Source organism: Salminus brasiliensis, chromosome 13, assembly GCF_030463535.1.
Source record: "Salminus brasiliensis chromosome 13, fSalBra1.hap2, whole genome shotgun sequence".
NCBI classification, from domain to species: Eukaryota; Metazoa; Chordata; class Actinopteri; order Characiformes; family Bryconidae; genus Salminus; species Salminus brasiliensis.
Window position 1 is genome coordinate 12862317 of NC_132890.1, and position 5000 is coordinate 12867316.

General features: G+C 46.5%; 3 non-coding genes across 3 annotated transcripts; all 3 read left to right on the forward strand.

The window, feature by feature from the left end:
* The first annotated feature begins 1280 nt into the window (after positions 1 to 1280).
* On the forward strand, positions 1281 to 1399 carry LOC140576521 (5S ribosomal RNA). Its single transcript, XR_011981731.1, has one exon. It is a non-coding gene; the product is annotated as a 5S ribosomal RNA (ribosomal RNA).
* Positions 1400 to 2788: 1389 nt separating this feature from the next.
* On the forward strand, positions 2789 to 2907 carry LOC140575949 (5S ribosomal RNA). The gene has a single exon (XR_011981200.1). It is a non-coding gene; the product is annotated as a 5S ribosomal RNA (ribosomal RNA).
* A 1389-nt stretch (positions 2908 to 4296) lies between these two features.
* On the forward strand, positions 4297 to 4415 carry LOC140576523 (5S ribosomal RNA). Its single transcript, XR_011981732.1, has one exon. It is a non-coding gene; the product is annotated as a 5S ribosomal RNA (ribosomal RNA).
* The last annotated feature ends 585 nt before the right edge of the window (positions 4416 to 5000 follow it).

Genomic DNA, 5000 nt, shown 5'->3' on the forward strand with positions numbered 1-5000 from the left:
CATGTACGTCCTTGTGTTACATTTCATACGGCCTTTGGAGTCTTCAGAGTCGAAACATTTCAGCGTCAGATGCCGTTTAAGCCCACCTGCATGGCCTGCCATGGGATGGAAACCAATCAGTTGCAGTTTGGCTTAATTATAGCCAGTTGCTCTCAAAACAAAACACTGGAAAATATTCAACAAGAACTCTGTGGAGGGAATGCTGTGGATAAAAGTAACCCAAGCCTGCCAGTAGGGGTCAGTGTACGTTTGAGGAAACTGACAACATGGGGGGGAAAGTCTGTTACAGGATGTCAACGCAGAGCAGAACTACAACCAATCACAGTTGCAGCTCATGGGTGGGACAAGCCCAATATTTGCTGTTAAAAACAAACAAACAAACAAAAAAACACCTGCTAATTTAGGTCACTTACTTAGGTCACATTAAAGCAACACATCACGAAAGGGAGTGAGCCGTGGGGCAATAACAGCACCGTTTCGTCACAGCCGTGATGTTTATTTCACCGTTACACGCAACCTCAAGTCATGGGCCGCCATTCATGGGTCCCCGTTCTCGTTTCGGGGGGCTGATTTCCAGTTGTATTGAGTTTTTTTAAAATTCTCCTCCCAGACCTGCCTGCATCTACAACAGTTGTTCTTTTGTCCCCCTAAAGCTTCACAGAGCTCTTTGAACTTGACATGGCGACGCCACTTCCCTAAGTCAAAAGGCTGGCTGGCCCACTCAGCCCGAGCCTGCTTCACCGGCATCCCTGCGACTCGCAACTCACCTCAGAGCGATGCTTCGCCCGGCGTGCTAGCGTGAGCTTTTTTCTTTTTTTTTTTTTGCCCGGCTTCCATATTGGTAGGAAGTAGCCTCTGCATTTATCCCGTATTCCTGTTGTACCTTAGTATGTGGAATTTAGGGGTGTAAATAAAAGGAGCCAAGACAGTTGAGAAAGATTTGTGATTTTGTAATTGTCCCGTTTCACAAGCCCATTCGACTCACGTGGCTTATGTGACTTTTATGTTGACAAGGCCGAGTCTGGCGGCCGGCGTTAGCCTTTGTTGCTGAATGTTCAAGTGTCAGCCAAAAGAGCAAGTTTTGTTGTTTTATTTTTTTTGTGAAAAGAGAAGGAGGACAGGAGAGAGCAATGAAATGTGTGATTGGTTTGAATGAGCTTGGTGGGGTTGCTTTGGAAGTAAGAAAGGAGGGCGAGTAAATGTGTGTCCCCTGTAGTGTGGAAAAGGCAGCCGTCTTTTGCCGCATGCTTATAAATAGGCTGAGTGGAAGCAGTGCTCTCGCTTACGGCCATACCACCCTGAGCACGCCCGATCTCGTCTGATCTCGGAAGCTAAGCAGGGTCGGGCCTGGTTAGTACTTGGATGGGAGACTGCCTGGGAATACCAGGTGCTGTAAGCTTTTGCCATCCTCAAGCACTTACATGCACATTCTTTCACTTGCTTTTCTTACTTTTACTCCATCTTACTTTACGCTTTCACAAATCTACAACGCATTACCCTTTCTTTTACATGTACGTCCTTGTGTTACATTTCATACGGCCTTTGGAGTCTTCAGAGTCGAAACATTTCAGCGTCAGATGCCGTTTAAGCCCACCTGCATGGCCTGCCATGGGATGGAAACCAATCAGTTGCAGTTTGGCTTAATTATAGCCAGTTGCTCTCAAAACAAAACACTGGAAAATATTCAACAAGAACTCTGTGGAGGGAATGCTGTGGATAAAAGTAACCCAAGCCTGCCAGTAGGGGTCAGTGTACGTTTGAGGAAACTGACAACATGGGGGGGAAAGTCTGTTACAGGATGTCAACGCAGAGCAGAACTACAACCAATCACAGTTGCAGCTCATGGGTGGGACAAGCCCAATATTTGCTGTTAAAAACAAACAAACAAACAAAAAAACACCTGCTAATTTAGGTCACTTACTTAGGTCACATTAAAGCAACACATCACGAAAGGGAGTGAGCCGTGGGGCAATAACAGCACCGTTTCGTCACAGCCGTGATGTTTATTTCACCGTTACACGCAACCTCAAGTCATGGGCCGCCATTCATGGGTCCCCGTTCTCGTTTCGGGGGGCTGATTTCCAGTTGTATTGAGTTTTTTTAAAATTCTCCTCCCAGACCTGCCTGCATCTACAACAGTTGTTCTTTTGTCCCCCTAAAGCTTCACAGAGCTCTTTGAACTTGACATGGCGACGCCACTTCCCTAAGTCAAAAGGCTGGCTGGCCCACTCAGCCCGAGCCTGCTTCACCGGCATCCCTGCGACTCGCAACTCACCTCAGAGCGATGCTTCGCCCGGCGTGCTAGCGTGAGCTTTTTTCTTTTTTTTTTTTTGCCCGGCTTCCATATTGGTAGGAAGTAGCCTCTGCATTTATCCCGTATTCCTGTTGTACCTTAGTATGTGGAATTTAGGGGTGTAAATAAAAGGAGCCAAGACAGTTGAGAAAGATTTGTGATTTTGTAATTGTCCCGTTTCACAAGCCCATTCGACTCACGTGGCTTATGTGACTTTTATGTTGACAAGGCCGAGTCTGGCGGCCGGCGTTAGCCTTTGTTGCTGAATGTTCAAGTGTCAGCCAAAAGAGCAAGTTTTGTTGTTTTATTTTTTTTGTGAAAAGAGAAGGAGGACAGGAGAGAGCAATGAAATGTGTGATTGGTTTGAATGAGCTTGGTGGGGTTGCTTTGGAAGTAAGAAAGGAGGGCGAGTAAATGTGTGTCCCCTGTAGTGTGGAAAAGGCAGCCGTCTTTTGCCGCATGCTTATAAATAGGCTGAGTGGAAGCAGTGCTCTCGCTTACGGCCATACCACCCTGAGCACGCCCGATCTCGTCTGATCTCAGAAGCTAAGCAGGGTCGGGCCTGGTTAGTACTTGGATGGGAGACAGCCTGGGAATACCAGGTGCTGTAAGCTTTTGCCATCCTCAAGCACTTACATGCACATTCTTTCACTTGCTTTTCTTACTTTTACTCCATCTTACTTTACGCTTTCACAAATCTACAACGCATTACCCTTTCTTTTACATGTACGTCCTTGTGTTACATTTCATACGGCCTTTGGAGTCTTCAGAGTCGAAACATTTCAGCGTCAGATGCCGTTTAAGCCCACCTGCATGGCCTGCCATGGGATGGAAACCAATCAGTTGTAGTTTGGCTTAATTATAGCCAGTTGCTCTCAAAACAAAACACTGGAAAATATTCAACAAGAACTCTGTGGAGGGAATGCTGTGGATAAAAGTAACCCAAGCCTGCCAGTAGGGGTCAGTGTACGTTTGAGGAAACTGACAACATGGGGGGGAAAGTCTGTTACAGGATGTCAACGCAGAGCAGAACTACAACCAATCACAGTTGCAGCTCATGGGTGGGACAAGCCCAATATTTGCTGTTAAAAACAAACAAACAAACAAAAAAACACCTGCTAATTTAGATCACTTACTTAGGTCACATTAAAGCAACACATCACGAAAGGGAGTGAGCCGTGGGGCAATAACAGCACCGTTTCGTCACAGCCGTGATGTTTATTTCACCGTTACACGCAACCTCAAGTCATGGGCCGCCATTCATGGGTCCCCGTTCTCGTTTCGGGGGGCTGATTTCCAGTTGTATTGAGTTTTTTTTAAATTCTCCTCCCAGACCTGCCTGCATCTACAACAGTTGTTCTTTTGTCCCCCTAAAGCTTCACAGAGCTCTTTGAACTTGACATGGCGACGCCACTTCCCTAAGTCAAAAGGCTGGCTGGCCCACTCAGCCCGAGCCTGCTTCACCGGCATCCCTGCGACTCGCAACTCACCTCAGAGCGATGCTTCGCCCGGCGTGCTAGCGTGAGCTTTTTTCTTTTTTTTTTTTTGCCCGGCTTCCATATTGGTAGGAAGTAGCCTCTGCATTTATCCCGTATTCCTGTTGTACCTTAGTATGTGGAATTTAGGGGTGTAAATAAAAGGAGCCAAGACAGTTGAGAAAGATTTGTGATTTTGTAATTGTCCCGTTTCACGAGCCCATTCGACTCACGTGGCTTATGTGACTTTTATGTTGACAAGGCCGAGTCTGGCGGCCGGCGTTAGCCTTTGTTGCTGAATGTTCAAGTGTCAGCCAAAAGAGCAAGTTTTGTTGTTTTATTTTTTTTGTGAAAAGAGAAGGAGGACAGGAGAGAGCAATGAAATGTGTGATTGGTTTGAATGAGCTTGGTGGGGTTGCTTTGGAAGTAAGAAAGGAGGGCGAGTAAATGTGTGTCCCCTGTAGTGTGGAAAAGGCAGCCGTCTTTTGCCGCATGCTTATAAATAGGCTGAGTGGAAGCAGTGCTCTCGCTTACGGCCATACCACCCTGAGCACGCCCGATCTCGTCTGATCTCGGAAGCTAAGCAGGGTCGGGCCTGGTTAGTACTTGGATGGGAGACTGCCTGGGAATACCAGGTGCTGTAAGCTTTTGCCATCCTCAAGCACTTACATGCACATTCTTTCACTTGCTTTTCTTACTTTTACTCCATCTTACTTTACGCTTTCACAAATCTACAACGCATTACCCTTTCTTTTACATGTACGTCCTTGTGTTACATTTCATACGGCCTTTGGAGTCTTCAGAGTCGAAACATTTCAGCGTCAGATGCCGTTTAAGCCCACCTGCATGGCCTGCCATGGGATGGAAACCAATCAGTTGCAGTTTGGCTTAATTATAGCCAGTTGCTCTCAAAACAAAACACTGGAAAATATTCAACAAGAACTCTGTGGAGGGAATGCTGTGGATAAAAGTAACCCAAGCCTGCCAGTAGGGGTCAGTGTACGTTTGAGGAAACTGACAACATGGGGGGGAAAGTCTGTTACAGGATGTCAACGCAGAGCAGAACTACAACCAATCACAGTTGCAGCTCATGGGTGGGACAAGCCCAATATTTGCTGTTAAAAACAAACAAACAAACAAAAAAACACCTGCTAATTTAGGTCACTTACTTAGGTCACATTAAAGCAACACATCACGAAAGGGAGTGAGCCGTGGGGCAATAACAGCACCGT